The following is a 24570-nucleotide window of genomic DNA, read 5'->3' as shown; positions in this document are numbered from 1 at the left end:
CAATTTACTTTAAGACGTATTAGTTTCCTAAACCTATCGGATACGATATGGATTTTACGTTCAGGAAACTCAGTATGATTTATACTGAGAAAATATTAACCTGCAACAAACTTGACTTTTTGATACTGACCTCTGTCTCGGTTGATAAATAGTCAAACATAAAATGAGGTTCAGTGATATCCGTTCACTTTATCCACTTAAATTGTTACTATTGAACCAAACTACTTCGGTTACATATTGATCTGCTAGTTCAAATTTAACGTCGACATACGCTTCGTTGAGAAGATCCAAACTTGATATTCCGTTGCGACTAAAATTCGGAAACTGATGCGACTCCAGTGAAACGCGAAATCTTATCTAATTTAGGTAGTTTCACCCTTTTTATATTTTCATTTCCTGGACCAATCGCAAATACTTAGTGAAGTAGAGGATCGTAAGAGACAATCTATTACATTTTACAAGAATTGAATATTCACTGTCGGTGTTTGATGGATTTTGCTGTCCTAGACAATTTGTTGCCGTAGGCCACCTGGTGCGACACGTCACACCCAGTCATACGCTGTTCACGAACGAAATTATTCTAAATGTTGAATTACTTCTTTCCAAAATGTTGATTTCTCTGAGTTCTGTTTCGCAGACACTTTTCTATGCTTGTCTAGCCGTAAATCCGATGCTCAATATTTATTGTCAATGAAAACTCGGTCATCATACACTAGCATCACAATAAAACACAATCAATTCAAACGGGAAATAAAATATTTACTAATGATAAACGTAAAGAATAATTTAAGTATCATTTGAAAAGATGCTTTTATATTTCATGTAGAATAATTTTCACACAGTAGGATTGAGGTTAGAAATATAAGTTTAGACAAACGACCTAATGTTTTCACACTTAAGACTTACTGTATTTATTAATGTTTTTTTTAATATTAGCAAATTGCTTACCAGAAGGATTTCGGATACAGTGGGACATGTGGAACGTAATATGGAGACTGACAGTGCTTTGAAACAGACGTATATATTGCGCCATCTGAAATGAAACCCGAAATATTAGTTAAGACAAGATAAAAATTCCGCAAGCTATTAAGTAATTCTAGTAACTAACTAACTAACTAACTCTATGGCCTATGGAACCCGGAGGTTCAGTGCCGCGTTCACAAAAGCTCTCCACTGACTTCTATCCTTAGCTGATTGCATCCAGTTTCTACTTTGTATTCCTATCTCTGCGAGATCCATCTTAATATTATCCTCCCATCTGCGCCTAGGTCTTCCTAATGGTCGTTTTCCTATGGGTCTACCAGTCAAGACTTTGAAAGCGTTTCTACTTTCTTCCATTCTAGCTACATGACCTGCCCACCTAAGCCTCCTAGACTTGACGACCCTAACAATGTTGGGTAAGCCGTATAAACTATGTAGTTCCTCGTTATGAAGCTTCCGCCATTCCCCATTCTCGTTCCTCTTGGGTCCGAATATTCTTCTCAGGATCCTGTTCTCAAATACTTTCAGTCTATGTTCTTCCCTCAGAGTAAGCGACCATGTTTCACAACCATACAGAACAACAGGCATGATTATCGTTTTATATATTTTAAGCTTCAAATTCCTCGACAGAATTCGCGACGACAAGAGATTTTGAACCGAGTAGTAACATGAATTCCCTGCTTTTAGTCGACATTTAATTTCTTCGTGAATATGATTTTCGTCTGTTAATATTGATCCTAAATATTTGAAAGTATCCACTTTATCAAAAGCATTATTTAATATTTTAACGCCTCCACAATTTACCGTATTACGGTCCCGACGCACTTCCATGTATTTAGTTTTCTCTGCATTTACTTCTAAACCCATGTCCCTGCAAGCGTTTAATATGATCTCTGCATTTATTTCTACTGTTCTTCTATCCTCCCCTATTAAATTTACATCATCAGCATATGCCATAACCTGGTGAATGCCGTTCAACTCTAGGCCCTGGTTGCTATCTTTGATTTTCCTTATGGCGTATTCCAGCACAAAGTTAAATAATAATGGCGACAATGCATCTCCTTGTTTCAGGCCATTTTTGACGTGGAAGCTCGTGGACAAAAATTTTCCTACCCGGACTTTACTTTGGGATTCACTTAAACATATCTTAATTAATCTAATTAGCTTTCTCGGTATTCCAAGTTCTGTAAGAACGTTGTATAATGTTTCTCTCCTAACCGAGTCGTAAGCCTTTCTAAAATCAATAAATAGTTGATGTACCGGGGTATTGTATTCCCACTTCTTTTCGAGTATTTGGCGAATGGTAAATATTTGGTCGATAGTTGATCGATTTCGTCTAAATCCGCACTGATGATATCCAATAATTTCATCTGCGTATGGGGTCAATCTTGCTAACAGAATATTTGAAAGTATTTTATAGGATGTTGACAGAAGAGAAATGCCTCGATAATTATTACAGTCAGTTTTGTCGCCTTTCTTGTGAATTGGAACAATGATTGACTCTTTCCACTCTTGTGGCAATTCTTCCTTGTTCCAGATAAGGAGAATGAGTTTGTGTATCTTGTTCCACAATTTGTCGTCTCCAGCTAAAATTAACTCAGCCGGAATTTCATCTACACCCGGAGATTTGTGTTTCTTTAATTTCTTTATAGCGGCTTCCACTTCTATTCGATTGGGTTCTGGAATATATTGTTCTGCGGTGTGTATCTCCTTTTCTCCACGCACATTAGTTTTTGGCTGCGTGTTCAGCAAATCGTCAAAGAAATCTTTCCATCTATTTAAGATGCTATCCGTATCAGTGAGAACTGTTCCGTCAGATTTCTTTAATATATAAGCACGAGGTTGATAGCCTTTCTTAAATTCGCTGATCCCCTTATACATGTCCCGAATATTTTTATTTTTACTATTATCTTCAAGTTCCTTAATTTGAGCTTTCAGACAATCGCGTTTCTTTGTTCTAAAAGTTTTGGAAGTTTCCCGCCTGATATCTGCGAAATTTTGTGTAGTTATTTCATTCGGATTTTGTAGCCACCGTAATTTTGCCTGTTTTCTCTTCTCTGCTAGTTTAATGCATTCTTGGTCGAACCATGGTTTGTTCCTACGTATTTCCGCGTGTCCCAATTTTTCTATTGCTGAACTTTTAATGCTATCTCTAATTTCAATCCAAGTATCCTCAACACTAGTGCACTCCGAGTCTTCTAAGATCGAGAATCTATTCGAAACTTCAATCTGGTATTCCTCTCTTACCTGGCTCTCTTCTAATTTCTTTAAATTAAATCTCTCCGTTTTCGGACATTGAATATTACCTTTATTCAACGATAATCTCTCCCGTATTATCGCTACTACCAGGTAGTGATCAGTGTCACAATCAGCCCCTCTAAACGACCGGACGTCAATTATGCTAGATTGTCTTCTTCTATCTACTAAAACGGGATCAATTAGATTATGTGTTTTTCCGTCTGGTGATGTCCAAGTGTATTTATGAACGTCACGATGTGGGAATTTTGTACTCTTCACGATTAGGTTTTTGGATGTTGCAAAGTTCACGAGTCTAACACCGTTGTCATTACTTTCCTTATGCAAACTTTCGTTCCCTATAATCGGTTTGAAAATATCCTCTCGTCCTACCTTCGCATTGAAATCCCCTAATAGAATCTTCATATGGTATCGCGGGAGTTGGTCAAATATCCGTTCCACTTCTTCGTAAAAACTATCTTTTATATCGTCATCCTTATCTTCAGTTGGAGCATGTACATTTAAAACAATAATATCACACCACCGTCCCTTAAGAGTAATAAAAGAGAGTCTGTCAGTAACAAATTCAACCCGTTTAATTGCTGGTAATATTCGTTTGTGAACGAAAAACCCTGTTCCTAACTGGTGATTTTTATTTCCTTCCCCGTAAAAGAACGTAAAATTTCCGGAATTCTCAGATCCATTTCCTTCCCACCTAACTTCCTGAACTCCTACTAAGTCCATCCTGTATTTCTCTAACTCACTCGTTACAGATTTTAACGCGCCTGCCCTATAAAGACTTCTAATATTCCATGTTCCAAATCTCATGTCCATTTTCTTTTGCTGATGTCGTGCCAAGTTATCAGTCCTTGTCCGAGGCTTTTGTGAATGTTTCTGAACAAGTACCTTTTTTTACAGGATGAGGGTGTTAGCCTTACCCAAACCCCCAAGCTGGAGGACCACTCCTAGTCGTCTGTCCGCGACTGCTTATTCAGTATATTCGCAGCTAACCTCTATATCTAGAGGCCTTCTCCTCGATCCGCAACCTGAGGACGCGCCATGCCGTGGTGACAGGAACCCACGTTACACGGAAGTAATTCTAGTTCAATGTCAAATAAACTATTTTTTAATACTAAAAGGAAAAGTTTGAAAGTTTAAAGTATTTGATATATAAATCTCGTAAACATTATAACACTTTGAAAATGGTTTGTCATTAATTATATATCTTTCAAATAATGTTATACTTGTGGTTAAAACTAAACTCATTTCTATAGTTACCTAGAATTATGGAAGCCAAACCTCTTCAGTCATTTTGACCAATTTCAATCAATGAGTAATAAACTTATTAGTACAGTTGAATTTATAAAAGGCAAGAAGTTTTTAAGTCCTAAAGAGCGTAATACCTATCCGGAATAATCACCCGAGTAGAAATTGGACCTAATGCCAAGGATCTTGGGTTTTGGTAGTATTTTTTTAGACTTTCAGTCAAGTAGCTATTGTATCGTTGCTATTTATCCTAGTATCATGGTTCATACCTCATTTTCTTCCGAATGAAACAGGCTTTGAACTGGTATCACTTATATACCCATACCATATACCAGGAGAGGAAAAAACTGAGATCAAAGGAAACATTTTGGGGGAATATTTTTTTTACAATTTGGGCCCCTGTGGAACGGCCCTGTGTGAACATATAGATATCAAAAACGTTTGACAAATACTACTTAATAGAATAAGTGTGTGTGCTAAATTTCAAGTTTCTATCTTGAATAATAAGGGCGGGAGAAATTTTATCAAGAATCCCCACAATTACTGCAAAAGACTCTGATCTCAGGTAAAAAATTTCCTGAGACATCTCTAATTACCCTAGGATCATGGTTTGCACATCATTCTCTTTAGAATAGAACTGCCTTTCAGACGGTACCACTTACGTGTCTCCATCATGTATCTGAGGCGTAAAAATAGTGACAAATAGATTTTTTGGTAAAAATATCTTTTTTTTACCCTTTTGCCCCCTGTACCCCCCTTCTGCTAACGCAGAAATTTAAAAAAACCTGGTAAATACTACTCGGTATACTGAATGTTTGTACAAAATATCAATCTTATACTTGCAAAAATAAGCCCGCCAAAAAATAATGAACATAGGCTTAATAAAATAAAACATTGTCTCGACACAGGAAGGCGTGAAACCACACGTAACGTCTTCTACAATGCCTCTGGACTTAAAAAAAAACTGACGAAAAGACTCAAATAGAAGAGTTATAACGCAATGTACCATGAAACACCCGTATGGTACATATTGTACCATAAGATCCTTTAAGGGTTAATTAGCAAACTCAGCATGTGTAGTTTTATTTATGTAGAACAACAGGCGTATACAATGATAAGTGTTTATTGTCTTATTGTACTTCTTTGTCACAAAAAAGCTTTCAGCATTGCAGTTCTTATATATACACAAATCTTTATTTTCTTCTGACTAAGGTATATTGTGATTTAAATAGTACTAGTAACAGTATTACGTCCGTTATTATTTTATTAATCATGTATCTCCTTTAGCCTAGAGAACTTTCTCGTGGGAAATTAAACTAAATTTTCATTCACGTTCATTTAATTTTGCTATGTAATTCTAACAACACGATTCTGGCCTCTCTTCTCACTAAAGTTGAGAAAAGCACACGAGAAAAAGTGTTAAAGATTATGCATGCAAAAAGTTTGATGCCAGTGTTCTGTAAGCTTCTGACAAAATAAAGGCTGGAGAGAAGGAAAGTATCTTAAAAAATGAAACTGAACAATGGTTTAGCATTGAAACTTACTTTGATACTAGCGATACACTTATATGCAATGTAAGAAAGATCTTACAGACAAGATTCACTGCCCGGCTATTCATAACATAGAAAATGTTATGTATTGTTCAGCACATTAAACATAACATGATGTTGACAACTCATATTTGGTATCAAGAAATAACTTACGCATACAAAACAACACCAATACTAATAATGTACATCTGTGATATACAAATGAGAAAGAAGTTGTCTAACACAACGGAAAGGAAAATAATTGTGGCAACTCACTTTTGATTTGAATGTAAAGGAAGGAGTCTGGGAATCATTATATTACACAGATGTAGCTTAGAAAGTGTATACAATAGGAGACAGTAGAAAAACTAATACCACTTCATTTATTAAGATCAAGCTTCCTGACCTGCTAATCGAATACTGTTATGGAAGAACCATCAATTCAGAAGGAATTCAAACTTTGATGGTATGCATTGTGGTTGATGTCTATTATAGAATTAAAGAAGTTCTGCTACCGAGAAGACTACAGAATGACGAATAAATATACTGTAAGTTGAGAAGAAATTAATTTGCTATGTAGTGTATTTTAATGAACAAAATATTTTTATATACCAAAAATGATGAGTGTCGAAAATATGGGTACCTACCTTGTCGACAACGCGAAATTTACAGTTATTACCTTATACGTGCTTCGCAGACGAGATAAAATAAAATGTATTGTTTGACAGAGATCAGTTTACGCTATTTAAACTAATTCAAGTGACTGCTGATACCGTTAATTTTCCGTTAAAGAAACGTATTAGATTTGAAAGATTTCAGAGAATCATGTCTCCTGAGGCATTTACCATCTGCCCATTACCCATTGCTTCCTTTCCTACCTTATGAGAATACGGTTAAATTAAAGTCTGCTTGTAAGTTGAAGGAAGTTTAAATTTTCTATTAGAAAGACGGGGTGTTAAGAGGATTACGTATATGATTTAGAGTTTAATAAGAGCAAAAGTATAACAAGTGAAAATAAAGTGGAGTTAATCACCCAATAGAACAAGGAGGTAAGTGGGTCATGTGCTAGCCTATGGAACGAATTGAGAAGCTTTGTTTCTTAAATATGAGTATTTGTGATCACTGCTGTATACTTCAGTCAGATTATCAGAAAATAGTGAATTTCAATAAGCAGAAAGTGTGGCGAGTTCTGAATAATTTATTTGGTATGATGATTGACATCACTAGTGGACATTATTCAAAAATCATTAGATCTTCCGTTGCTTTGTCACTTATGATTGTTTATTGTCAGTAGATCAATGAGAATGTGTACTACTATGGCGAACACAATAAAGCTTGACAGCTGTATAGCATTTAACAATACGAGTGTTTATTTCTGCAAATGACACTAATAATCACGACTCGTATCACGCGATGTGCAGCTGTACAACAATAACTGACCCTTTAAACAGCAGAAAATGTTGGAAATGTATTGTAAACTTTTGAAAACGATAGCATCGATCCTTAACTAATTTCGGAAAAGTAGCCAAACAGAAAGTAAGAATCAATGAATGGATTGAAAAGAGTTCAACTTACTTATATCTTTCGATCCGAGCTACCTCAGGATATTTTGAGTAATTATTGCCAGTATGATCCTTTCTTTGGTGACGTATATAGGTAACAGCATATTACTCTACGATCGACATTCAGACGGTTGTACACTTCGAATATGGTGAGATTCTCTATTAGTTTCCCAAAGACACTTAACACATGATTAACTTTTAAACACCTACTGCTATCTACATATTAATACATGTATTAATAATGAAAGTAAATAGTTCTTTATTTGCATTCGTAGCAGCCTTAGCGGATACTTTTACCTTTCAATGAATAATAAGAGAGGCATGCTAATATATTGTAAAACTTTGTCTCATGTAGGATTTTGGGTAGAGCATTTAATAAAAAGAGCGTCCGGAAATCGACTCCCACTACCAGTTTTATTATAAAACTTCCGCTATAAAGTATTTTCACAAAATACTGTACAAATTAATCTCTCTAGAATCAAGGTTAGTTATAGGTGGTCTTTGACCGTAAGGTCGCAGACAGGATATCCAACAGTGCCCCGTAGCAGGCTAAGAGAAGTGGAATTAAGGAACCAATGCTATGTAGCAAGCAGAGGCGGGTTAATTGGCCAACAGAGCCCGTAGCAGGCTAAGCGGCTGAGGTTAGGATTCCCAGACAGAGCCCCGTAGCAGGCTAAGCCAGGAGATAGGATAGGCGTAGTCCCGTAGCAGACTAGAGGCCTGGGGTTAGGTTATTCCAAGAGTCCCGTAGCAGACTAAAGGAGGGTCACCAGAAAACTGGTGTCGAGTTGCCTTCGTCTATCCAATTTATAGGGTCTTTGGGTGGCTGTGGCGCTGCTGCTCCGATGTCGTCTTCTGCTTTGTGGGAGGGGCCAGAAGCCGTCGTCTACATGTGATTAGGTCCATCTGGTGAGAGATCCTCTTGCCAAACCACGTGGCGGTGTTTGTAAACACTGGTGCGTGGAATTGTTTGTTTACAACATCAGTATATTACAATATACTTGCCTTTTCCACATTTGCTTTCGAATGTTGACCTTCAGTCTCATCACGTAGGACTTCTTTACGATAGAATGATCATGACCCCTTAGTTAAGGTTCTTTTATTTATTTGAGTGATTATTTCAATATCGTAAAAGGGAAAGTTGTTTCGTGTGGTTACGTCACAATCACACCGGAGCGTTCATGGATCAAAGTAACATTATTACTACCAATTCTGAAGATAGGCCTTCATCGTAGAATCATCATGAGGCCACCATAGTCAAAGAGAGTTTATTAAACATATTGGTTGGTTGGATTGACGTTAGGTGTCCTTTTCAAAGCCTAAGGTATACGAGACTTGAACCTACAGTTTAACATGGGATTCAAACCACATGTGCTTCTGAGGGAATCAAATGTGGGTCTCTCACAAGGCAAGGGTACTAACAAAGTAGCAAGGAGGGAGCTCGTGATAAATATATCATTTCACTCGACAGAAAGAACAATAACTTAGAACTAAAATAGTAAAAGACAAACGAGGACATTAAGTATGTGGTCAGAAACGCATTATAAACGCAATATGTATCTATAGAAAAACGTATGATTATAAAACAGCACCTGAATAAACGAAAAATAGACCCCATCATCCCAAGTAAGGAGCAATCTAAAATCAGTAGTTCCGACTTTCGGAAATATTTATTTTATTACTTTTCTTGTTTTCATTCAGTATAAAAAATGATTAGTGAACTTTTATCAGCTAAAGACAACCAACTGGAGATGTGCTTACACTCACCATAGCAGAAAAAAGACTTTCACAGAATATTCATTCGAGTTTACTAATACCTAACAAATCCTGAAGAATTATTCCAAGTGTAAGGGCCGGCAATAGTAACTCCAATTGATGGGAAAGTAATGTATATCAAATATAGTTAACCTAATAACTACAACGTCTTCTTTACTTTGAGGTAAAGTTACTTGAAGGAGATGTAGCTATCGCTGACAAATATTGTTCAAAGATTTCTCCATTGCTCTATGCATTTCAGTGGTATATAAAACTTGTTTTAGTCTTCGGAATAGATTATAGTAGGATATGGAAAGTTTTGCCTAAAATAGGATGCAAGAACTACAAATCATTACTTAGAACAATTCTCTATAAAATAAAATAAAAGTGGAAACGGTGGTAGTTTTGTGTAGAAAAGTTTAGATTATTTTAATCAGTAAATTAAATAATTCTGTTAAGGACTGAATCTAAATATTTACAAATTGATTTTGGTTTTCGCAAAATAATCCTGTAGCAAAATTCTTGAATGTGGAAAGGGACAGCATAATCGCTTTTCAAAAAGATTGCAGCATCTATGGTGAAAATATTTTTTTAACTTTGTATTTATCTCAGAAATGGAACGAAGAGCTTATGAATAAGGCTTTTTATACATGTTTCAATAAAAGCTTTACATCTTATTCAACAATTTAATTCTAAGTTCTACAGAATCGTTTGTTATTTGTTTCTGAAGGAAGTCAGAAGCTTTGAAAAATTACACAATGGCCTTTATGGCGAAGCTGCACGCTGAACATTAGCAGTTAAACAATGATTGAATACAATTGTTTTATTTTCCACTAGTGTTTAGAGCAGTAGATTTCCTCCGCGACTATATAATAAGTATATAGCCTTCGAAACGACTCTTATATTTAAAAATTCAAGTGTCCTTAATTTGAAGAACTTTGCTAATTACGAATACTTAACTACGCTGTGAAATAAAGACAATAGTATAATAATTTTACGAGCTTTGTATTGTCTTCATCAATGTATTATATTCCATTTTAACAATTTATTTATTCTTCAGAGAGATGTCGATTAGACCTGATTCAGGTCCATGTTATGGAAATACTAGAAAATTTTCCATGATTTTGATAAAATATGCCAAACGTTCAGATACGGTGGATACGAAGGAACACCAACAGGAGAAGAATGTAAGAGTTTGAGCGGTAAGTGATTAGGTTTAAATACGTATATTACATTGATTTGCATACAAATATTATTTACAATACTGCCATTATTATTTTCTGCATTCGTAATCTGATCAAGATATGTAGTAATAAATAGATCATTACAGTTTGTGTTTCTTTCTTTAATCTGGAATATCTAGGTATTTTTTTTATTCTAACCTTATTTAGTATTATACTCTTCTGTGTCTTTTGGAAGAGTCTTTCCTCTAACAGGATATGTTCTAAATTGTATTTTCTGAATCCTATTTTTCACTTTTGTATTCGATATTACTATTTCTGTCTTTCAGCCGTAGGCAGCGGATTCTGATTAAGGGGAAGATGGCACGATTAGTTCGTATTTCTATACACTAGTCACCGTTCATCCCCTCGTTCTTAGTAGTCAAGATTGTAGCACGATTTTAGGGTGTTTTTTATGAGCACAGAAAGTATAAACTATTTTGGTGGTTTTACTCTTACCTAGTTGAATGTATTCCCCGAATTTCGTTTGTGTTAGTTCAGCCTTATTGTGTTTGTTGCGTTTGAAAGTAAAATATGTAAGAAAACTTTACAAAGAACTTAATTCTGCAACCCTTTTTGGAAAATTTTAATATTATTGTTAATTAATAACTTCTAGTTTATTTAGCATTTCTTAACTTCCGTTTCAGTTTTCCCTTTCTAGGGACATCATCCTTCATTTACCATTTGCTTTGATGACGCCGCTCGTACCATAGATTGTAACCACCACAATGTTATTAATGGGTTTTCATTTTTCGTTTATAATATGGGATTAATATTTGCAGCAGAATAACTTAATAATATTATTAAACTACTAAATGGATCGTTATTATTGGGAGAAATCCATGAAACACATACAGTAAAATAGTCTAACCAAACAATTTTGGAAACTTGTAGGTTTAGTAGAATTGCTTCGATTGCTGAATTTCAGTCGTGGAATAGTTTAATGTTGTAGTTTTCTAAACGCATCAGAACAGAAGATAAATCAAAGTACGGTATCCAGCATTTAATGTAACTGGCTTAAAGTACAAGTATGAAGTCACGAAAACTGAGATCCTAAATCTCAGTTGCAAAGTCGATAGTAAATGGACAGTAATTTTCTTACAAATCAAATTTCCTTTTGCTATTGGTCTTTCAATTTAACTTGAGTTGAGAATTCACCTGGAGGAGTTTGGACAACTTGTTTCTGACCGCTTACAAACAATATGACCTACAAAGATCTGAAGCTTTCCTGGTGTCCTGATGAACGTAGTATTTCTCGGACTAAGAACGACGTAAATTCATCGTTTTCCGACGTTTGGAGAACAGATCAAATCGTCATCATCTTCATGGTACATTATAAGAAAAAAAAATAGCAACAGATTTTACAATCGTTTCTAGATTTCCCCAAGATAAGAAATATCACATGATTAAGCCCTACTGTTTGCTTCAGGGCTAAACAGAAATCGCAGTACTAAACTTAAATATAGTAATGATTAGGTAAAATATGATACCATATATCGAGTTACTAGATCTATTAACGAGGCAAAATATGAGAATAAATTAAAAGGAAACCGAGGAGCCATTATATCTGATTTTACAAATGTATTTAATAATGTTTTTTTTAATATATCATATTTGAATTAACAGGCCTGTATTTACGAACAAGAATAATATGATTAGGGATGCACGCGAGACGAGACTCACAGCCTCAAATGTTGGTCTCGTCTCGTCTGGCAAATGTGAAGTTTCGTCTCGCGTCTCGCATAAAGTTTTGAGTCTCATCTCGCGTTTCGCGCGAGACTTTCTCGCATGGTCTCACAATCTTGCATATATTCTGGGTCAAAATTTTGCAATATGTTATTCTATGGCTCTTAATTAATGATGATGTGATATTCTGTTCGAAGGCAAGTATTTGACCTAAAAGTCCTTTGGCATGGTGAATCCATGGTGGTTTGCCATTGCTTTGCATGGGATGAATGTTCCATGGAATATGAAAACAGCATAAATTGAGTTGAGGTTGAGTTTAACGTCCCGTTCAGCAGCGAGGCTATATGAGACGTAGACCTACTGATTAACGTGGACTCCGAACAACTTGCACTCCCGCCGGAATCGAACCCGGGTCTCCCGCGCCAAAGGCGCGTACGCTAACCGCTTAGCCACGAGGGAGCTCCAGCATAAATTGTTGCTGGAACCAACATTGTTTTCCAGCTTAGAGGTCTTCAGCAATATTTGGGTTCTTCTAAAATATCGTCGCCACTATCAACATTTGCACGTTTTGATCGTTTCCTTGAAGGGTGATTTTCCATTATAAAGATGTTTTTATACCACCAAAAGCGCTTGTAGACAACAAAAGAACTCCCCGCAACACAATACAACCGAATACTTTCGGTTCGTTTGCGCTTGTAGCAATGTTGCATTATCAGATTTTATCAACTTTCGCTTTCAACTTATATAGTGTTGCCAGATCTAAAAAACAAAATTACTGACAGATATAGGGTCATTCCTACCATTTCGCACCAAACCTATAGGGCCATCCTACCAAACCAGTGTTTGAATTAAACTTCCGAACTAGAGGGGGATGTTTTTGATAAATATATAGAAAGAAAATACTTATTCCATGTAAAAATATCACGTTATTTCTGCAAGCCGAGCCGGGGATAAACTTTGATGAGAGGGCATTTCCCCGTCATACCCCAACATTAATAGCTAGTAGTAATGTGAAAAAGACAGAAACAATAGAAAGATCACATTTCGCAGCAATACGGAGTCTTATTTGCTTTTCAGACCAAAAACAGAAGTTCATGTATTCGTGCTAGCCCGCGTGTATGTGTTTGTGTCGCAAAATAAAGTCCTAAATCGATGCTGTAATAAATTTCCAATTTACAAAGATTTTCTTTTTTAATAATGTTTAAAAACTAAAAAAGGCTTTAATTCTGAAAATCAACCTTGAATAATAATAAATCTCATAAAATGTCTATTGCCCCAATCACGTTTTTGTTCCTGGAGGCATTAACGCTCAACTTAGTAAACTCACTAAATGTAAAATGACTAAATATACAATTACATGTAATTCATAAATGTTGCGAGACTGCGAGAAGTCTCGCGAGACTTCTCGTGCGAGACTTAACCGAGTCTCGTCTAGCGTCTCGTTTCGCATAGTTTAGCCTCGTCTCGCGTCTCGCATAAAGTTTTCACTCTCGTCTCGTGTCTCGTGAGACGCGAGACTAGACAAGACTTCTCGCGTCTCGCGTGCATCCCTAAATATGATGGAATTATTCTTTTATATCTGAAAAATATAGCTAAATAAAATTTACAACAGATCATTATTAATTTACAACTGCAGAAGGGTACCTGAAGAGGCCCTTGGGTTCTGCTGTTTTATACAAAGTGTAATAATCGTACACGTATTTTAAACTGTTACATCCATTTGCGATTAAATGCAGATGATACGTATTTCATACTGAACTTTATGGAAAGAAATAGATGTATTTTAAAGACTCAAATGAAAAGGATAATAGATTATCAAATTGGAAATTGATTGATTGCTTAAATTAAATTTAACTAAGGCACAGTTTTCGGAATACACCCAAATGCTGGAGCTTCTTTAACAAATTTACTTAAAGTTATCTAAATAACAATATAAGTATACATATATGTCTATACAGAAGTATTACATCGTATGAAACTAAATTATTATTACTCACAAATTATTCACTAAATTATTAAGTCCCAATGGAAATAGCGGTCTTTCACAGTAAAAGAGAATCAATTATCAAAGCTGCTAGAAACAGACGAAAAGTTTGTACCATACATTTACATGCAAACGTTAACACTGTTTTTTCACATTATAAGATGTATTTAAATTTGGGGAATAAATCTTCTAAGCGCTAAAAGTAATTTTAGATTGTGATTTTAAATTGACAGAAAAAGTGTTTAAAATTATCAAAATTTGCTTTATATTCTTACAAACTGAACGCGTGACTGTGCTTTTCATATGTTCAAAACCATAATCAGTGTATACAATTAAGTCTAATTTGACTTATAGCTATCAATCTTCCACAAAAAGAGGGGGCCGTGGTGGCTCAGTGGTAGAACGTTCACCTCTGTGCTTGGGCTCCCGGGCTCGATCCCAGCCCCCGCCAAGTGAACTTTGTGGTGGACAGACACCGTGTGGGTGGGTTTTCTCGGGGTTCTCCCGTTTCTTCCCACTTTCTTCATTCCACCATTTCATTCATTACTCATCATCACCGTCTCCTTTAGCCTAACCGGCATGACCGTGGGACGTAATACTCAAAGATTTCATTTCATTTTTTCTTCCACGAAAACATATTCTACAACTGAAAAGTTCGGGGAGAATGTTCTTGAACGTCATACTATTACAAGGTTACATCAACCTATCAAATGTAGTAACGACAAAGTAGTAATGACAGGCGTTCGCCGGAATGAGCCACTCCTCAAAAGTCAATGCCCCTGCATCGGGTTCAATGACCGACGGGTACCTACGACCATCCCCTCTAAATTTTGGCAGGGGTACCTTGGCTCAGCCCCTAAATTAAAAGAACAGAAAACAAAGTATTTTTGAGATGAACATACAATTCACACTTCACCCAAAGTTCCAATATGCGACATCAATCAATATCTTCAGTTGAAATTACTGAAAAAGACAGGAAATGACTATTTGAAACTACAAGTGTAAACCTGCACTTGGAGCGATTCTATTAGCAATATCACAATGCATTTTCGTCAGTGGCTTCTGTGGTCAAGCGTGTTTAATACTGTTGATGAATTTCTAGAAACAAGAGAGAGAGAGAGAGAGAGAGAGAGAGGGAGAGAAATATGGTTGTATTTTTCATAGTGGTAGTGGTTAGTGGTAGAGCGTTCTCCTCTGGTGCATGGGGTCCTTGGTTTGATCCCAGCTTGCACAAAATGAGATAAGTGGTGGAGGAACACCGTGTGCGTGGGTTTGCTCTGCGTTCTCCCGTTTCCTCTCACTTTCTTCGTTCCACGATTTTCATTCATTTCTCATCATCACCGTCTCCTTCACCTAGTCGACATGGTCGAGGGACGTCAAACTTAAAGATTGAATTTCGTTTCATTCAAAACATTAGTATAATTCATGATCTGCATCTTTATAAAGCAACTTGAGTAGTCATACAGACGTACCTAGGTATTCTGCTTAAAATTGAACATTAAATTTTTAGTTATATTATACTTTATAGCAAAAGTATTAGCTGCTATGTAAAACATAATTATTTAAACCTTTGGCGTGAGAGACCCTGGTTCGATTCCCGGAGGGAACTCATGTGGTTCGGATTCCACGTTAATCAATAGGTCTCGTTTGATATAGTCTTGCTACTGAAACGGACACTAAATTCAATATCAATTCAAACCAACAATTATCAATACATTGAATTTAATTAGGAATCGGTATTGTTATCATAATAGCAAATTTATGAAAATGAAATATATAATAATGGTTGCATATGAAATGGAGTTTGCGTAATGTTGTAAGTATTGCCCCACCAGCCTGGCAATAGTGTCTTCAAACTATGAATCCCATCATTCTAATTATTTCGCTTCAATGTTCACGGAAATTAATGTTTCTGTTCATGTTCCTAAGTGGTGCCGAAATTCATTGATATACCAGATGAAAGCAAGCAAATAGTCGTTTCTCAAACGGTGGCCTCCCCGCTGGTCTAGTGACTAGCACTGTGCCTTTGGTGTACGGGGTCCCGAGTCCGATTCCCGGTGGAAAAGCCGTTGGAATTTAACTGTCCTCGATATTTCTGTGTTCGTGTCTCTGTCGTTCTAGGTTACTGGTAAAGTAAGTTAAACAAGGAAAAAGCGAGTAAAATTAAAAATTAAAATTTTGAGTCTTACGTAGCACGCTTATGCCGGCTAGATTAAAGGAGACGGTATTAATGAACAATGAATGAAATGGTGGAATGAAGAAAGTAGGAGGAAACGGGAGAATCCCGAGGAAACCCACGCACACGCTGTTTGTCCACCACATAGTTCAATTGGCTTGAGCAGGGTTTGAACAAGCGACACTAGGTACCAGAAGTGAGCGTTCTACCTGTGAACCACTGCGGCCCACGCGAGTAAAATTAAGTTGAAACTAATAATAAGTAGATAAGCAAGTTAATGAGGAACGTTCGGTGAATCAGTTATATTTTAAAAAACGGTAAAGTCATGAACTAAAAACCTGGGAGTCCATGTTCTTTTCTCGCTGCGGTCATTTATTATAATTTTTCATAGTATTCGGGATTCAATTGCTTCAAAGCATTTGTTTCACTTTTGCTGAAGTATTAGAATCTCTTCTAATTCTAGCAGTAGCTTCTATTTCTATTAGTATGTGCAGTTGGTTGTTGCAACAGCTCATAAAGTAGTAGATTTTAGTTGCTAACAGCCAGGAACCACTTCTTATTTCGATATATGTTGTTTGACTTAAAGTGAGCACTGCACAGTTGTTTAGTAAGTGATAAGATCTAATATTTAGTATTTTGATCTGCTTTCCTTAAGGAAATTTTTACACCTTAACAGGCAATATTGTACTGTTCATGTAACTGCCTCTAGGCATAAGACGAAATCAATGGAAATATTTTCAACATCATAGTGTTCTGTGACTCTTGGTTTAAGATAGGATTCGATTTATGTTTATTTTCTGTGTTTCTGCCATACTTGCTTCCATTAGAAATGACAACTTTTTGTAAAGAAATTAATTCGTTCCATTGCTGTTTTTTTTTGCTACGCCCAATGTTTTTGACACAACAACATTTTCCAGTAAAGGTAAACAATAATCTGTTTTACAGAAAAAACAATACGTAAAGTTCTACTTCCTGGTTTAAAATTTAATATCTTTTTCCAGTGATATATCTGCTAAACAATGCTTTGCTATATTTGCGTTAACACTTCTACACATGTATATCCTTTTATTACACCACATTAGAAAAACATAATTTTAAAGATCCACTTCCAAAGCTCGATTCAAACCAATGACAGTCATAGTGTGTGCTCTTTATTCGAAATCTTGTATCGGTATGGTTATATCAAAATTAGAAAGCCTGACTATTACTGATTGTTAGTAGGAATTTTGTATTTGGAAACGTTATGTAAATTGACAAAATTATGAACTAAACTTGCAACTGTTTATAGAAAACACAAGCGTTATATATACAGGGTGATAGGTAACTTCACCGAAAAACTTTGGGATGCGATTCCTTATATGAACTGAAAGAAAAAATTTCTAATAAACATGTGCCGAAAAATGTCTCTTTTCAGAGTTATGATCCATTGAAAATTCGAAAAAATCACTTTTCAAAACTCCCTAACTTAGAAACTAAAGGACCTATCCCAAGCGGTTTAAGGAACTACACAGGAGCTAGTATGTGCTCTATGTAAATATCCATGTCTTACCATCCTCCGTTATCGGTGGAAGGGACTGTAAAAAGGAAGTTGAAGTATAGGGATACTCCTTTAAGTATTAGTGGTGCGTTCGTTTCGCTGTTACCGGTGAATTCTGAAACATGGATATTTAGATAGAGTGTATACCAGTTTCTGTGTAATTTCTTAAACCACTTGGGATAGGTCCTTTAGTTTCTAAGTTAGGGAGTTTTGAAAAGTGATATTTCGAATATTCGTTAGTTCATAACTCTGAAAGGAGACGTTTTTCGACCCATGTATATTAGAACTTTTTTCTTGTATTTCGTATAAGAAACCGTCTCCCAAACGTTTTCGGTGGAGTTACCCACCACCCTATATATATATATATATATATATATATATATATATATATATATATATATATATGGTTCGGATTCCACGTTAATCAGTAGGTCCACGTCTCATATAGCCTCGCTGCTGAAAAGGGACGTTAAACTCAATTCAACAACAACATATATATATATATATATATATCGGTCAAATATCTCGAGATATATACAGATGAGCAAAACAAAAACAACATACGTTAAATAGTTTTGAAAAAGCTATCTAATGATACCAAACGCAACTCCTATCTCTACCTCCTTGGGGGGTAACTTTCAAATTTTAAATAGGAACTCACATTTCGTATTTTACATTTTTGGATCCTCCAGAACAAATAGTCAACAATTTGGCCTAGGATTGAAGACAAGCCCTTCACGGATGGCGCCTGAATCGACACACAAAAAAGGGAAAGAAAATATTATGAAAGTAGCGGTTATCAGTTCCGCAGTCTGTGGTCATATGGTTAGTGGACTCGATTGTGGAGCTAGAGGTTTTGAGTTCTATCCCCGCGCAAGGCAACGTCTTTTTTGTTTTCACAAATAATAATTTTATACAGTTTAGCTTCAGTTAGTATTTTATTCAAGTTACAGAACATAAATTTCTATACTTGTTTTGCAAACTAGCTTTATGAAGTGGTACTTTGTAATACGCTTATTATGATTAGATGTCATATTATTTTTTACAACAAAAACCAAACCGTTTTTGCCGCAATTTGTATTTTCTTGCAATTTAATAAATTAGGGATAATCACATTATTTTTGCGAAGTTAAAATGAATGAATTATTATTTGAGTACAAAAAATATACATAAATGCATAGCACGGGCCTGCCAACCCACATTTTCATTACGTTTTGGTTCCTCTCTTTTTCTGTGTCGATCAAAGCGCCATCCGTGAAGGAACCGCCTTCAATTCTGAATGAAATCACTTTTTTCTGGAGAATCGAACTGTGCAATAAGAAATGGGGGTTCCACTTTAAAATTTTAAAGTTACTTCACGTACCCCGAATGGGGTGGGAATAGAGGTTTGCGTTTGGTATCGTTGAATAGCTTTTTCAAAACTATTTAACAAGTGTTGTTTCAGTTTTCTATTCTATATATTTTTGAGATATTTGAACGTTCCTTTACTTTTCCGGACCCTATATACAGAGAGAGAGAGAAAGGGAAAGAGAAAGGCGGATTCTATGGACGCGGAACGTATGGGGTAAGGCTAAAGGCCCTATACATTCTTGGATCCGCCCATGTATATTTATCTATAATATAGACGGTTGGTTTCATGTTGGTATTCATCTCGGAAATCTATTCTTTTCTTAATAGTACTAGGGGTTCTCATGCCATCATCCATGACTACTTATCTCATTGGGACATGATAAATATTTCTACACTATGCAAAATCTATTTTAATTACAACCATTAACTTCGTATGCTTCTTCTGTTCGCAAGCTAAATAGAACTATTTTCTAATTAAATTCAATTTATAGATAGTTGTATGTAACATATCAGATAATACACATCGTATACAAGTATATTGACGTAAATATTCTAAAAAAGAAATAAGAAAAGTGGTTATTGCAAATTTTTAGGATTTCGATACAATTTCGTATTAATCAGTATCTTTTCTATATGATTGCTCGTATTGTTTTATACGAAAGAACTATGTTATGAATTACAATAACTATTGTCCATCGTAAACCAAATAATCACCACGCATATAAAGCGGAAACACGAATTCTCATTTTGGACGTGTATTTTCAATTTGATATTAATTTAGAAGTATATTACCACTTTAGTAGTGCTAGCATTTCCCATAGCATCGTCCTCGTATAAAAGTGACAGATTTTTGAACGCTGACTGATTATCTGATTTTCTTTTTATAACCACCTCAAACTACTTCAAAATATAACTTTATATTTAGAAAAATGATTTATCCTTATAATGAAAAAAATCAGGAGTGGTTACCGAATTGTCGCTCACCATTAACGTAATTTCAAACGCCTCGCTATTCTTACTTATTTTCCTTTTAAGTTAACTGATTCACCGAACGTATCTCATAAGAGGAACACAGACAGTAGTAAAGGAACTTCGGCGCTATGTTTCGCAAGGTAGTAATGCACATTTTTAACCCTTATCCGGGCAAGCGGGGCTTCTCAGGCCCAGTAGCTTATTTTTTTTTGAATTTCTCAATAAACATAAATATTTCGATGACATAAAATTCTGAACTCTTCCATCGTTAGTCGAAGTTAAATTCATGAACATATCTTTCAAAACAAAAACTTTCAACTAAAATACACCAAAATAACTTCACAATTAACCGTCAAACTTTATCCGATTTTTGACAATTCGATTAACAAATAAACGGTGTCAATTCTTGAAAATATTTATCAGTGAGTTCAAAAACGTTGAAGGAAGATGTTCAAAGTGAAAAATTTTACCCAAATTCTCTAAATAAAATAACACTTTTTTTTAAAATTAGGCATTTCAAATAAATATTTAAAACTGATCGATAAATGTCAATCAAAACATTTAAAACTGTATGCAGGAAAAATTTGAAAGTCATCAACGAATCAGATTGCATCAACAATAAATTTGTCAGTGATTAACTAATCCAGTTGCATCACTTTAGACAGTCAGTAGTGACTAAAGTTCAATGTGTTGTTGCACATCACTTATCATATGTTGAAATATTGTCTTTAGACTGTGAGCCATAAATACAACTCCAAGATTCAAAGAGTGAAATTGTTAAGGCTATCTATCAGATTTCAAGCCCATAATTTCAAGCTCAAGTCGGAGGTGAAATCAACCAATGGCATTGCAGTAAAGATAACTTTTCATCAACGATCTTAGATTATGAGTTGTGACTAAATTCTAAGTATTGTTTCATATTAATCGAGTATTGAATTTATTTAATTTATCACAATTTACAAATTTAAATAATGATTCTACGTACCTGTCTCAAAGTGCATCAGTATAATTATGTATTAGAATTAACCATATACTTAACCATATAATTAAATATTGTAGTTAGGTCTCATTCTGAGAACACCAATTAGGTCAATAATCTCTGGGAATTGTTTACATTAAAAGGAAACAACCAGAACAAGTTGTGGTCTAGAAACATTTTATTTGGTAACTCCCTAACTTAGGAAGTGACCCAATTAACCGCAACAAATTTTGAAAAGCAGCGTTAAAGTGTATAGTCCAATTAATGGAAATGAATCCCTGTACACTACCATATATTCATATAATTTCTTAAACCTCATTAAGGTCAATAACATGAATCGAACATCCTCCACGTGGTACAACGTAATGCTTATCTTTATATTTTGGTGTTTCTTTTACCCATAGGAGGGAATTAAAAAGACCAATGAAATGTACAGAATTGTATAATACGTTATTTCATTTTGACAATTCACAAATTTAAGAAGATTGAAGAAAATTACGCTAAATTTCAATTACCAAATCGATCATTAATCATATGTCATCACCACCCGTAAAAATACGCTATTTCACAGTGTAGCATTTCAAACTTTGCAATGTTTCACAAAATTGGTATGTGATACACAAAACGTAATTACAGATTTGATTTTCTCATGCAAAAATACGTAAGAAAAACATATTTATATGTAAAGGACAGATTTCATGTTGCAAAATGTAATAATACCCTGATTTTTATGGGATATATATATATATAGGATGAGAAAGAATTACCTACTGAATTTGAAAAGGAAATAGCACTTCAGCAAGTGTAATTATTTACTATTTACTGATATTAATTTTTCTTTTCCTGGGAGATTTAACATATGTTATTATTTCTTAAAAGTGTTATTTTGCACCATACAGACGAACACTTTCTCGTAATCTCTCGGAGGAAATAGTGCATTGTGATATCACTTTTGCGTTATAAATAGGACGTTCTATCAATTCTCGTGGGTAGTTTGTAGCTTAAGAACGACAATCGAACAAGTAGGGATGGACCTCATATTACATCCATAACCAGTTCATAATATCATGTTGAATTTGCAGAGCTTTCAAGAATTTGTTGAAAAATTCATTTTGCTTTTCCTTATCCCGTTCAATAAACTTATTGACAAGTTTTATCATGTCAGGATATTAGTGAAGATTTGTATGAAGGATTGGTGAATGATGGTATTCACTGCTAATACTCAAGTGGATAGCTTGCTTCTGAACTGACCACCGAGGACTATACAAGATCGCGCCCTGAGCAAAATTAACTTTTTCTTTATTTCTACGTAGTAAACAAGGATGTCTTAGAGATTCCTGTTCCATCATAGTACAATTTTGATACTCCTAACAATAGCGTATTCTGACTAACTGCATCATTTCGACCAAACTTGTGAATGCCACTATGCGATGATTCGCAAGCCGCGTTCTATCTGAACTGAATTTCACATTAAAGTGACTTTAATTGAATTTAGTGTTACAGGGACGCATGTTATGTTTTCTGAAAGTAAAAGAGAAAATACATCTTATGTTTCTAGCTCAACTAGTATTGCATATATATCCAAAAACTTCTAGTTCAGAAGAGTCGTTACTATTAGAAATATTAGAAAGTTTGTAGAGTGTTGTTAGGAATGATAGTTTCCTGTCATAAAACCTTATTACAAAATAACTAGAACTTCATCAGAAAATGTAAATGAAATTTCCTGAATAGAGAAATAGAAATAAGGGAAAGAAACTGCAATACTCATATAAGATTATTTAAGATAATTTTTCGACTGAATTCGATTTATCGCTTAGGATAGAAGATAAGCAAGATATTGTTCATAATTTGATTTTCACTGACAATTATTAAACAATTGTAATTTATTTCACTTTTTCTTTTCCAGATTGAAAAATGAATGTTACCAGTTTTACAATAATATGCCCAAAAGTAGCAATTGAAGTCTTCATTGAATATTCGACAAGTATTTCTGCGAAACATAGAACAGTGGTGATACCTGAAAGCAATAATAAAAAGTTATGTATTTCTGTATTAAAATATGTAATGATGTACTTCGTTTTAGCAGAATAACATTCAGTTTGTACACCCGACATTGTTCTTAATAATTAATGAAAAGTAACGCATCAGTAATGTCAAAATGTAATAATATACTTCCTGCCACCACACCTTCATGATACAGTTTTTTTAGTCAATGTCGCAACCAATTTCTCTCCCTCTTATCAATAATATCTAAAATTGTTTTTTTTTCTCTACCATTTCTAGCACCTTGTAATCTGATACTGTTAGGTCGTTATTGGGAGTCGTGTATAAATGATGAAGAAATTGTCGCCAATCTGTAGTCTGTTCTGTGAATGTTTTCTATTACTACATTTACTCTATGATAGGTAAAAGATCAACACTGTTTTGTCTAAAGTAGCCTTCAGACTTCCACAGATTTTATTTACTTAAATATTAGACCATGTACTCGACTATAAAGGCACAACTACAGATTACATTAGAAATAGGAAAAGAAAGTAAAGCCAATTGGAGGAAAAGAAGAAGAAAGGAGAAGAAAAAGACTAGGATGACTTGTTAAAGAATATTCATTAGAAAGGATAGAAGGTAAAGAAACGATACAAGAGAAAGAATTACGAGAAAGATGTGAAGGAAAGAATAGTTAAAGAAATATAAGAGTGAAGAAAACAGAGAAGAGATATTAGGATAAATACTGAAATATAATTAGAAACTTGTGACACGTTGAATATAGTGTTCACTTACCAATCTTTGCGTATAATACCAAAAGAAAACAGATTCATCTATGAACCTGTCGCAACTAGACACATGTTATTACATACAACACTGGACAGATCAAAACCAATTCATAGAATGTATTGCTTTGATTTATCTTAGGTTCTCAAACTTAAAACTAGTTCTCATCCATACTACCATTCACTCAACTAAACAACAAACATTATATGCATATATATTAGGTATATGAGGTATATTCTTAAATATTTTCTTATAGGAAAGGCACTAACTACAGTTGAACAAAACATTTTAATGAAACTAGTGAGTAGAGAAGAAAGTCAAGAAAGACTAGAAAAGAGAAAAAGCTCCATTCATAAGTGACAATTCAATTTCCATCAACACCAAATTATAATCCACGAAACATCTTACAAAAATATAGTAATTTAAAAGAATATTAATTTATTTTCATTGTTTCTGTTAATTGAGTAAGAACATTTTCATACGCATCTCCAGAATTCAAAATTTACGCATGCGAATTGTGATCATTAAATTAGTAGTCACATTAGTTGAAAACAACAAACGAGAATGTG

General features: G+C 34.8%; 1 long non-coding RNA gene across 1 annotated transcript in view; it reads left to right on the top strand.

Moving 5' to 3' along the window:
- Positions 1 to 23343, top strand: part of LOC145679847 (uncharacterized) — a 39595-nt gene extending 16252 nt beyond the window's left edge. Inside the window, exons 2-3 of the long non-coding RNA XR_014130578.1 lie at positions 10389 to 10530; positions 23139 to 23343. This is a non-coding gene — a long non-coding RNA (uncharacterized LOC145679847). The remainder of the gene's footprint in view (positions 1 to 10388; positions 10531 to 23138) is intronic.
- The last annotated feature ends 1227 nt before the right edge of the window (positions 23344 to 24570 follow it).

The sequence above is a fragment of the Thermobia domestica genome, chromosome 2 (genome assembly GCF_964235325.1).
Source record: "Thermobia domestica chromosome 2, izTheDome1.hap1.1, whole genome shotgun sequence".
NCBI lineage: Eukaryota > Metazoa > Arthropoda > Insecta > Zygentoma > Lepismatidae > Thermobia > Thermobia domestica.
The sequence above is the reverse complement of the archived record's forward strand: the minus strand, read 5'-3'. Positions and strand labels throughout refer to the sequence as shown.